Source organism: Argopecten irradians, chromosome 15 (genome assembly GCF_041381155.1).
Source record: "Argopecten irradians isolate NY chromosome 15, Ai_NY, whole genome shotgun sequence".
NCBI lineage: Eukaryota > Metazoa > Mollusca > Bivalvia > Pectinida > Pectinidae > Argopecten > Argopecten irradians.
This window is the reverse complement of record NC_091148.1, coordinates 34,004,948-34,018,557: the sequence shown is the minus strand read 5'-3', so window position 1 is coordinate 34,018,557 and position 13,610 is coordinate 34,004,948. Positions and strand designations below refer to the sequence as shown.

The 13,610-nt window shown below is 34.1% G+C and overlaps 1 protein-coding gene across 1 annotated transcript in view; it reads right to left on the bottom strand.

The window, feature by feature from the left end:
- Positions 1–13,610, bottom strand: part of LOC138309535 (homeobox protein dve-1-like) — a 61,528-nt gene that overhangs the window by 12,809 nt on the left and 35,109 nt on the right. The window lies entirely within an intron of this gene.

Sequence of the window (13,610 nt, the reverse complement as noted above, 5' to 3'; positions counted from 1 at the left end):
TCCTCTAGATTGACTGAATAAGACACTACTATCACCTAAGAACAATATAAAAGACATTTTCATATGTAGATATGAAGGATAGGGATATTCTATCCAAGAGTCACATGTAAAAGAGTATTTTTCTCTCAAACTTTAAAGTTTTTATTACAATTTCAAAATTTAAATATCTTGCCATTTTGAATTTGCAGTGATACGTTCTAAGAAAGCTGCATGCAAGTAAATTCTTTATATGTGAACATTGCATATCAGACAAACAAAACTTTTGCAGTTTGCTTACTTTACAGTAAAATCACAAGTTTGAGTCCAAAATTTTCCACTAATATCATTTTGTTATATTATATATGAAAATAACAAATATATACTTAATGATTTAATTTCTTCTACCAGTTACACCTGAAAGGTCACACACGGTGCACGACGAAATTTAATCTCGCAATAAGACATGAATTTTACCAATCAATTAATTTTGCAACATTAACAATTTCCTCAAAATATTTTGGTCACCTGCTAATAATATGGTTTCTCCTAAAACCATAAATGATAAAAGCATAAAATTTGATGTAGGATCGACCACTATGAAGAAATATACCATGAAAACACATTAATATTCTGATAATTAAAATTATTTCCTACAGCAATAATCACGCTTCTTACGGTGATAAAACGACAATTAAAATCAACGTTAATAAACTTATTCATTAACTTCTTCAAACAGGTCGAGTTTAAATCATGAATAAAAAAATGTCTATCTTTTCTAGAATCTAGCTTTCTATAGGAAACCACCCACAGACATATGTTGCCCTGTCTCCCTTCTCTCCTCCCCCTCCCACCGGTTACCAAACCGTCCAATAGATTCGTTTCATTAACAGATCAATGGCTGAGATAGAGAAGCAGGACGGGGTACAAACCGCTTCATATAAGTGACAATTTAAGTCCTGTATGACTTAAACTATGTTTCCCGATACCCAAACTCCCGGTAACAAACATCTTGCTAGTAATTACTCAAGTGCTTCAATCCCATAATTCTATATTTTCCATATGTCATTCCAAGTTTCTCATGCGTTCTCCTATAATTTGAGTGAATAATTTCTAATTCTGGGTGCTTAGTTTCTTCATCTTTAAACTTATATTACGGAATCATTCCTTGATTCCTCCTTCACCAATTATCGTATTTTTTCCCGGTGCATAATTCTTAATGCATCCGCTGAAGTGAGTCTGGGTTGTATGTTTCCGTTCAACGCTGATTAAGTTAATTAAAATTTATATCATTTGGGATGTCAGAGCCACTTATGAGCATCAGAAATGAAATAAATTATATTAAAACATATTTTGGTCTGAGAATGTGAACAAGCCTGGCCTTGTTCGAACTAAAACTTAACACCTTTATCCTGTACGTATAATTATGGAGAGTAAGTCTGTCAGGTGACCTTCCCAAATAAGGTCATGTCCAATTAATGAGGATCTAACAAACTTTCAAAATTCTGTTTACCATGAAACCTGATCAAACAGTTTTATTACTGTTTTACATGGAAATCGGCAGTATTTGTGTTTAGTTTTGAAGTTTAGTTGAAGGGCAAAACCTTAAATCAATAAAGAGAACTTTATATCAAATTCCGAAATGTAAAAGAGGAAGACAGTATTAGTGTTTTAGAAAACTTAATTAATATTAAATAATATCAACCAGTGATCCTGCTGAAGAATTGGCCAGGGTGAGGGTTGTGTAACTAAACGGAAATCCAGTGAAAAATAAAGCCTTGTATGTTTTCTGTAACAGGCTACACCGATAAGATAGAATTGGTTTTTCTTAAACTGATCTCCCAACATCAAACTTCATATCAAAGCTATAGTAATATTATATTCATCCATTTTAGGGAAAACTTTCCATTATTAATCTTGTGACAGAATCTGTCTAGTTTTGTTAGAGTTTATTGTCATTTTATAGTTTGATCTTATACGAAACCCCAATCCCATATCCCTAAGCACACAGTGTTTACTTAAAGCTAGATTTCCACGACAATATGCACTTTTCCACATGAAAAAAACGTACAAAGAAATGGATTGTTACACATTTCTTCCTGCTTAATCCCCTTTACATCTGAACTCTTCGGCAAAAGCGATTACAAATCCCCTCATAAACCCCTAGGAATGATTTCGATAAGAAGTAATCCACGCTTTATCCTTGTCACGTTCCTATGTGTATGCTAATCTTTTTTTCCCGCTGAAATGCTATCCCTTACGATTACTTTAGTCAAAGTCAGCACAGCGTTTAACATTGCGAAATAAAATGCCAATATTTACGAAGGTTTAAAGCCTAAATCTTGGAACAAATTGAGTCCTGAAAAGATGAAATGTTATCTTGCAAATTATGGCGACTCGGTAAGACTTTAATTTGACATCTCTTCGAGTAATGTTTTTTTCGCCACCACTGGACAGATATCTGTAAGATCTGTTACCGATCTGGGATATAGATCAGGTCATTACTATTCCCAGGGGAGTGAGGCGATATACGTTCAGAGTTCATCTTCTCCCATTCGTTACGACGGCCTCCAAATCACTACGACTCGCAGTAAAACGTTCAAATGTTACAAAGTTTGCCAAAAACTTAAAAACCTATAAAATTGACGACTATAAATTATAGTACTGTAAGGGGATCTGTTTAAAGTACTTGTAAATGTTTTTTGGAAATGAGAATATATGAAAGTGCGAATATCATCTCAATGTATCCCACACTGCATCAAATCAAGAGTTTAACTTCCTGTCCCCGATATCATTTTCATCTTAAATTACGGTAGAGTATAAAGACTTTTGATGGTTTACATTTTATTTTGAACAATCTTTTCATGAACTGTTTCATTTGGAAATGAGGTTACGTTCAAATTTTAATACACGACAAGAGTTTGCTAATCTTTGCTTTAAACACAAAAGCACCTTGGTTAGGACAGGACTGAATTTCGATAGTTTTCACTGTCATAACATGATGGCCACATAAAAGTGAGGACTTCCTGTATTTAAAGAATATCTGATGTGCCTGTTACTCTCCGCATTATACATTTTAATACATAATGCTAATTAATACAACAACTTCCTTGTAGAGGCGACAATTACCATTACCATAACAGCACAGACGTTGGAAATATACAACACAGCTATATTGTCACAAAAAATTAACAGAATTATTCCCCCATGCATATCTTGAAATATCATGGTCTTTTAGACGTTTGCATTGCATTATACATGAAGCTTGAATAATGTCAATCATGGTCTCAACAAAGCTCTGAACATTGACAGATGAGGAACAAGGATTAACGGTGAAATATAGAGAATAAAGAGAATGTTGCGGTTTATGTATCTCAGACAAAACAGGTCAACATTTTGATAAATGATAAACATTTATTTGTTGGTTATAATGAATGACTGAACCTGAGAATCAACATCTGGTAGACGTATTGTATGTGAAAAGTCATTTAGAAAACTTATTTGAAAAGTCATTTACCGGCGTAATTAGTATCAAATTTGACAGGTTTGCAAAAAAAAACAATAATTAACAACATCATTGGGCAGTGCATCCTTAATTAATAAACATAATTCATTAATTTTTGTTGTTGTTGCCTAGGTAATTCATAAATTACATTATCCCATTCTGTTTCAAATTTTACCTGCGACGGTTTAACGAAACCAAAGCTGTGTGGTTGATACAGGTGTATATACCATATTATTCGTTTTAAGGTGAAAGGGGTCAAATTCAATTGTTATTTTAAGCAAAATTGTCCTGATTTGTTCAAAATATCTGCTGTTTTAGTTACATCAAAGTTCACAGTTATACACCGCTACATGATCCAAAGTAAACATGTTTAAATTAAATTTTACGCAATACGTAGAATATAGCTGTAATTAGCTTGGGATACAGTAAAATGATCAAATCATTCCGTGATCAAACAGTCGGGATGGGAGAATATCGTGAATTGTAAGTTAGGAGTTCAATAACGAGGAATCTATTTAACGAGGTTTAGAAAAAGGGTTTTTAGAATTCAGACGATATAATTAAATTTCATACTTTAAATCACAAATACATCACTCCAGGCTTAACTTTTCTACTTGTGCCAAAGTATAGAGATTTTAATTTCATAATTAGTTTGGAAGAAATGCTGAATTCACAGGCATCATATTTCCTGGCAGAAACACAGATCTACAATGCTAGAAAATATGTAACAATAAAAATACTAAAACAGCCTGAAATTAGAGGTAGATTGTTTGCTTTATAATTTTGTTTAAAGATGGTTTCCAGCACATTTGGGGTTTATTTTTCATTATCCACTTTATATAAATTAGTTTATTTTCTGGATTGTGTAAGTTTATCAAGTGATTTTAGTGTAGACCTCGTTTTCAGAATATATTTATCAAGTGATTTTAGTGTAGAACTTGTTCTCAGAATATATTTATCAAGTGATTTTAGTGTAGAACTTGTTCTCAGAATATATTTATCAAGTGATTTTAGTGTAGACCTCGTTTTCAGAATATATTTATCAAGTGATTTTAGTGTAGAACTCGTTCTCAGAATATATTTATCAAGTGATTTTAGTGTAGAACTCGTTCTCAGAATATATTTATCAAGTGATTTTAGTGTAGAACTTGTTCTCAGAATATATTTATCAAGTGATTTTAGTGTAGAACTTGTTCTCAGAATATATTTCAAACTCACAAAAATTACAGAAAATTTCAACAACATTTGATCACTTATACTGCAAATAGGACAAAACACAAAATTATTTCCAAAATGTTGAAAAAAACCCAAAGAAAACTACCTCCTACCAAAACTGTATCCTAACAACCATACACTGCCCTGTGGGGCCAGCAGGTACCAATAATAAAATCGAGGATGATATTGAATTGACTTTACAGTCAAATGCCTGAAGAGAGGATTTTGTACACCATATGTGTGAGGGAACAACCTACTTAATTACAAACTGTCCGCCCCTTAGCTGTGCTTCCATTCACCAGACAATTGGATTTAGGATAAGTCCTTAGTCAGAAATGGTCGTTCTTATTCAGAAAAAAGTCTTCCTTATTCAGAAACAGTCATTGGTCACATTCTTATACAGGTGTAATCATCAGGTGTAAGGGAGCTAGTCTGGCCCAGATTTAAAGTTACTCCGACGATAGGAAGCTAAGTCTTGCCCAGATTTAAAGTTACTCCGACGATAGGGAGCTAGTCTGGCCCAGATTTAAAGTTACTCCGCCGATAGGGAGCTAGTCTGGCCCGGTTTAAAGTTACTCCGCCGATAGGGAGCTAGTCTGGCCCAGATTTAAAGTTACTCCGACGATAGGGAGCTAAGTCTTGCCCAGATTTAAAGTTACTCCGACGATAGGGAGCTAGTCTGGCCCAGATTTAAAGTTACTCCGCCGATAGGGAGCTAGTCTGGCCCAGATTTAAAGTTACTCCGCCGATAAGGAGCTAGTCTGGCCCAGATTTAAAGTTACTCCGACGATAGGGAGCTAGTCTGGCCCAGATTTAAAGTTACTCCGACGATAGGGAGCTAAGTCTTGCCCAGATTTAAAGTTACTCCGACGATAGGGAGCTAAGTCTTGCCCAGATTTAAAGTTACTCCAACGATAGGGAGCTAGTCTGGTCCAGATTTAAAGTTACTCTGCTTAAAGGGAGATAAAATTTTAAAATCTAATTGTTTTTATATAAAAAATTACAAGTGTCAATCATATTTTTTTATTTTTTTTTTTTTATTGTTTTAAAGTAAATCCTAATATTTTTCAGTGTGGAAATACTGGTTTGAATTGCAGCTATTATCATATATTTAATGCAGTGTACCTTGGTTACTTGTAAAACTTGTTCCCCCGCCGTCAGATATTCATGGTATATTTTAGTACACTCTGATTTATTTTACAGTCCAACTAATTTCTAGAGATTTGATTAACTTTCTATTACAATGTTATGATTTTTTTTTAATTAAATGTTTAAACAATTACCAGGTCCATCACCTTACACAGTTGTTAATTTACGATTATCCTATACATTATCGGGGATCCCATACAACGTGTTGGCGTGGTGTCAATTGTCCACTATGCTAACATCCAGGTGTTCCACAAATCCATATCTACACATATAAACGAACATATTCTGCACCTGCATACAGATTTAGACAAAAAATCAAAGTTTTTTTCTCTCTTAAAATACTTTATATACCTTATTTCTAATCCCATTCTGACCTCAACGGTTTTCCCAAGGCCTAAGTTTCACGGAAATTCCTTGTTTTAAGTATTTTAAACAAAAGGCCCAGAGGGCCTGTATCGCTCACCTGGTTTTTTGTTAGTAATTATCACAAGACTCAGACAATTAGAAAAATAAGCAAAATTGACTCCCAAAGTTTAATTTTGAATCACAACCATACAAATATGCTATCCAATACATAGGTTCAGAGACAAAGTAATCTATATGAAAATAGTAGCGTAATTGACCTTTTGACCTCGCATCTATTGCCGTCTAAGGCCCCGGGGGTCAGCCCTATCATTTGTACAATTGCAAATCCCAACCCTAAAAGGATGCTACCATTGCATTATAAGTGCTCTTCCATTCTTAGTTGCAGAGAAGAAGTCGTTTATATGGAAATAGCTAAATTGACCCCTTTTGACCCCACCCTTCAGGCCCCCGGGGGGGGTCAGCCCCATCATTTGCAAAATTTTGAATTCAAACCCTATAAGGATGTAACCATTGCATTATGAGCGTAATCCCATGTTAAGTTGCAGAGAAAAAGTTATTTATATGGAAATTGACCACTTTTGACCCCGCCCCTCAGGCTCCCGGGGGGTCAGCCCTATCATTTGCACAATTTTGAATTCCCACACTATAAGGATACTACCATTGTATTATGGGTGCTATAACGTGCTTAGTTTCAGAGAAAAGAAGTCGTTTATATGGAAATAGCCAAATTGGCCCCTTTTGACCCCGCCCCTCAGGCCCCCTGGGGGTCAGCCCCATCATTTGTACAATTTTGAATCCCCATCCTATAAGGATGCTACCATTGCATTATGGGTGCTATCCCATGCTTGGATTCAGAAAAGAAGTCGTTTATATGGAAATAGCCAAATTGAACCCTTTTGACCCCGCCCCTCAGGCCCCCCGGGGGTCAGCCACATCATTTGTACAATTTTGAATCCCCAACCTATAAAGATACTACCATTGCATTATGAGTGCTATCTCATGCTTAGTTTCAAAGAAGAAGTCGTTTATATGGAAATAGCCAAATTGACCCCATTTGACCCCGCCCCTCAGGCCCCCGGGGGTCTGCCCCATCATTTGTACAATTTTGAATCCCCACCCTATAAGGATGCTACCATTGCATTATGGGTGCTATCCCATGCTTGGTTTCAGAGAAGAAGTCGTTTATATGGAAATAGCCAAATTGAACCCTTTTGACCCCGCCCCTCAGGCCCCCGGGGGGTCAGCCCCATCATTTGTACAATTTATAATCCCTACCCTATAACGATACTACCATTGCATTATGAGTGCTATCTCATGTTAATTAAATGTGGTCAATTGTCCACTATGCTAACATCCAGGTGTTCCACAAATCCATATCTACACATATAAACGAACATATTCTGCACCTGCATACAGATTTAGACAAAAAATCAAAGTTTTTTTCTCTCTTAAAATACTTTATATACCTTATTTCTAATCCCATTCTGACCTCAACGGTTTTCCCAAGGCCTAAGTTTCAACGGAAATTCCTTGTTTTAAATATTTTAAAAAAAATCATCTGCTTTTTTCCCCCTTTTTTTGGAGAATCTAAAGCCAAGGAATTTGTTTAAGTTTAGGAAAGTTGATGATAATGGAGAAATGTACCCTGGTACTCATCTTCTTCCTACATTGATATATATCCTGGTGTTCTCAAATTTAAACCTACAATAATATATATCTAATGCAAGTTAATAATATACAGTAAAACACGGTTAAAATGGATCGCTGGGGACCAATGATAAATCTTAGTTTATATTACAGATATCTTTAGGGATATTGATCAAGGAATGATAATTACCATGTAATAACCACAATTTGTTGTGAGGGTGTTCGTTATAAACATGTTTTACTGTAACTTGCTAATTAAATTTATAATTGTACAGGTGTGTAAATTACAGGTAATGTCTGCTGAGTGACCATAAGGTTAGGATCTTGGACAATCACTAAAGCATCGTCAGCCTGGTCAACTTTCTCTTTGTAATTGTAAACATGATTTAAACTTACGATCAAATTGGCTTCATCCGTAATACTTCTTCCTACCTTCCCATGAAAATTGCTTCTTAAATCAGATTATGTTTATTTTTGTGTAATACATTTGGAATAGATTCAAGACCAGACATTAAATTCTGGGGATAAAACCTCAGCTCTTAAGGCCAGTTACATTGAGTAATCTTAGTACTATAACAAACTTAAATGACAAACATATTTATAATATAAAAAAGTAAAACTTGTACACTGAGTTATGTTACGAATTAACTGCCAACCCTCTCTCCAAAGAAACAGTTATAGGGTATAAGAAATATTAAAATCCTCCGAACCCCACTCGACAGAATCACCCGATTTAGCCGTAATACTGTTGATCACAGAGTTAATTAATCTCTCGTTAACATCTGAAGTGAGAGCCGTCTGTTACGTGTAGAGCTAAATAGCCGACCCTGGTGATGATATGGGACTCCTTCTCATGTTTGGCTATGTAATCCTCACATTACTAAGGCCCATACCAGATTTATTTATTTCTTATGTCAAGTATTTATCCATGGTAGCAAGATTCTCTGATCTTCTTTACAAGTTGGGGGGCGAGTTGAATTTTTCATTATCAGGCAAATTCATTTAGCATTTTTCTGTATGTTGAACTCCTGACTTGATCACATTGCTTCATTCCATACAATACAGATACAAAGATAGACTTAGGCAGTTTACATATCTGGCTATGTTGTCAATTTTAAAATAAATAAAATAGTAACTATCATTACCTTAATCTTGGCAACGTCTTCGAATGACTAACTTAACTGCTACCCGTAGCCATTCTGGCAACACCATCCAAAAGATAGGAATAACACTAAACATTATTCATGATCTGAAACTCATTTTCAATATCACCAAAATTGGAAAACAATTATAAACACAATTAATCAATATAATAATTATTATATAATTATTTGTAATATTGATATATCAGTAAGACTTCACACCAGATATCCTGTTTTCATTAAGAGTTCCTTAACACCCCAGATTATTCCCCCTCCCTATTTAAAACATGAAATGTACTAGATTATCTCCCCTTCGAAGAGTAATTATCTCCCCTAGATAGAGAGTAGATTATCTCCCCTAGATAGAGAGTAGATTATCTCCCCCTAGATAGAGAGTAGATTATCTCCCCCTAGATTAGAGTAGACAATCGCCCCCTAGATAGAGAGTAAATTATCTCCCCCTAAATAGAGAGTAGATTATCTCACCCTAGATTAGAGTAGACGATCGCCCCCTAAATAGAGAGTAGATTATCTCCCCCAAGATTAGAGTAGACGATCGCCCCCTAGATAGAGAGTAGATTATCTCCCCCAAGATTAGAGTAGACGATCGCCCCCTAGATAGAGAGTAGATTATCTCCCCCTAGATTAGAGTAGACGATCGCCCCTAGATAGAGAGTAGATTATCTCCCCTAGATAGAGAGTAGATTATCTCACCCTAGATAAGAGGCCTAAGTTTAGTGTTCGGAGGGTCCAGGTCCCAGTCTAGCTACTAAAATTTCATTATTCACTAAGGATTTAGATTTTTACAAATGTTGAATAACTTATTTTACAATAAATGTAAACTTATTAAAGTTTTTTTTTATTTGTTTAATCATTGAGCAATGAAGAAAGGATTTAAGTATCAATTTATCCCAGACGTAACAGGCAGTGTGTGATGAGGATTTGTAATTATGGAAGAAACATTTGAGCTATTTTTGTCTTATCAGAATTATTTGAATTATGATTAAAAAGGTGAGGACAACATGTTTTCGTTAATGACCCCAAAAACGAATATTTAATCTAGCTGAAAAAGTAACACTAATTTTTGTATATTTCATTGCCTACCGATGCCAGGTATGTAAGATTAAATAAGCAGTATATACCTTCATTACGTATGGTTAGCTTAAGATTGGGTAAAAGGTATGTCATTCTATACACTCTTTTCTATGCTTTGTCAGCTTGAGATGAAATCAAGAGTATGTAAATACTTTTCCGTTCCTCATAATGTACTGTCAGCTTCTTAACTTAAAAACTTCATACCTCAAAGACATTTAAGATAAAAAAAAACACCTGTTGTAAAATTTTACTAATTTTTTCTTTTAAGGTTTACTTTAGATTAAAAGGTAATATCTAATTTGAAATAAATAAATTGAAAACTTGTTACAATTTTTTTTATTAAAATTAAAGCTGACAGTGCTTTGTGTATTGATGATACACATTGCAGCTATGCCATAATCAAAATACATCTAGCAAACTTAGGGTAATCACTGCTAATTTTCTGATTTACTTAACTCGCTGTTACGTCAGCTTCAGATAAAACCACACCACATGCAGAAAACTAATCTAGAGAAAAAGGGTCAAAGAAAACTCGATCTAACAAATTTGCGGTAATGGCTGCTAATTCTGCAATCCCCCTTGTCATCTTTGTAAGAAGAGCTTGATAAAAGCCTACAGCACAGTAAAAGCGTTTAAAATCACAAGAAAAAAGCGCCAGGTACAAAAAGTAGTCCTAAATGTCTCAAAGTTCACGGAAAACTCTTAAATCTATCGGTGCTACTGATAAGAGGTTGGAGGAGATATATCCAGATCCTTAACACATAAAACTAATATATAGATCAGCTTCCTTAGATGTCGGCACTTACAATTAAAAAAACGTGTAGAACTTTCGTAACTAATCTTCCAAACTGAAGTGTCAAAAAAGCATAATTTTCTGCCATAATGCTGTGAAGTTGCTAAACTATGTCGGGCTATTAAATATTTGAGCATATTTATCACAGTTTAGCTCTACAGGCAAACTCTTAGGGATAAAGTCAGGAGAACGTTATGTTGTACATGTAAGTACCCTTACGGATGGGGGGGATGTAGGGGGAGGGGAGGGGATAAAGGAGGGGGAAGGGAGGAGGTAAAGGGGTGGGGGAGTGGGGGAGGGGGCAGGGTGTTCTTACCATATACTCCTACCAACAATACTTAAACATTTTTGTCATCTTACTCAGATAGGTTTACAAATGTAAACAATTTCATGGGACACACCATATATATCCTAATAATATCTACACACCATATATATCCTAATAATATCTACACACCATATATATCCTAATAATATCTACACACCATATATATCCTAATAATATCTACACACCATATATATCTTAATGATATCTACACACCATATATATCCTTATAATATCTACACACCATATATATCCTAATAATATCTACACACCACATATATCCTAATAATATCTACACACCACATATATCCTAATAATATCTACACACCATATATATCCTAATAATATCTACACACCACATATATCCTAATAATATCTACACACCACATATATCCTAATAATATCTACACACCATATATATCCTAATAATATCTACACACCATATATATCCTAATAATATCTACACACCATATATATCCTAATAATATCTACACACCATATATATCCTAATAATATCTACACACCATATATATCCTAATAATATCTACACACCATATATATCCTAATAATATCTACACACACATATATATCCTAATAATATCTACACACCATATATATCCTAATAATATCTACACACCATATATATCCTAATAATATCTACACACCATATATATCCTAATAATATCTACACACCATATATATATATCTACACACCAATATATAATAATATCTACACACCATATATATCCTAATAATATCTACACACCATATATATCCTAATAATATCTACACACCATATATATCCTAATAATATCTACACACCATATATATCCTAATAATATCTACACACCATATATTATCCTAATAATATCTACACACCATATATATCCTAATAATATCTACACACCATATATATCCTAATAATATCTACACACCATATATATCCTAATAATATCTACACACCACATATATCCTAATAATATCTACACACCATATATATCCTAATAATATCTACACACCACATATATCCTAATAATATCTACACACCATATATATCCTAATAATATCTACACACCACATATATCCTAATAATATCTACACACCATATATATCCTAATAATATCTACACACCACATATATCCTAATAATATCTACACACCATATATATCCTAATAATATCTACACACCATATATATCCTAATAATATCTACACACCATATATATCCTAATAATATCTACACACCATATATATCCTAATAATATCTACACACCATATATATCCTAATAATATCTACACACCATATATATCCTAATAATATCTACACACCCTAATAAATATCTGTAGTTTGAATCAGGACACACCATATATATCCTAATAAATATCTGTAGTTTGAATCAGGACACACCATATATATCCTAATAAATATCTGTAGCTTGAATCAGGACACAACATAAATATCCTAATAATATCTACACACCATATATATCTTAATGATATCTGTAGTTTGTATCAGGAAAACTATATCACACCATATATATCCTAATAAATATCTGTAGTTTGTATCAGGAAAACTATATCACACCATATATATCCTAATAGATATCTGTAGTTTGTATCAGGAAAACTATATCACTCCATATATATCCTAATAATATCTGTAGTTTGTATCAGGAAAACTATATCACACCATATATATCCTAATAGATATCTGTAGTTTGTATCAGGAAAACTATATCACACTAACAGCCAATCACATTGCAGTAACTTGATCTGTAAGACAGGTGCCCTATGTCCAGTAATTAGGCAGCCACCAGCTACTGCACCGAACTCAGCCTAAAATGACTATTACTGTTTACAGGGATATGAGCTGCATATTTAGCTTTAAAGCCAGTGACTGAAGGTTAAAGAAGGTCATCTGGATACCAAACTGGACTATTTTTAGATACAGTTTTATTTCTAATATCTGTACTCCATATTGAAAATTCTGCCACCTAAATCAAGGGGATTATTATTCTAATTGAAACTTTCTACAGAAATAGAATGATCCTCTAATATTAAAACTTTCTTTTCCATGAAAAGATAGGGAGATTTATTTGAGTTAATATTGTAAGAGATTTTCTAAAGCCTCTACTGAGATTGTCTTCTCAGCTTTGTTGTAGATTTTCTGGTGAAGGAGTCTGGAGAAAGTCCATGTCCTCACATCACTCTAGAATAAATCAATTGTGCAGCTTGTCGGAGGACCATTGAATGGCCGTGCCCGTTTTCTCTCGCTGTCATCATTACAAATGTAAATCTCTACCTGATGATAGGCAGCACAAAGAAAATCCGACGTTTTTTATTCTATCAAAATCGGGAGTAAAGCAGCAGCCATAATCGGATCAACGAAAATCGCGATT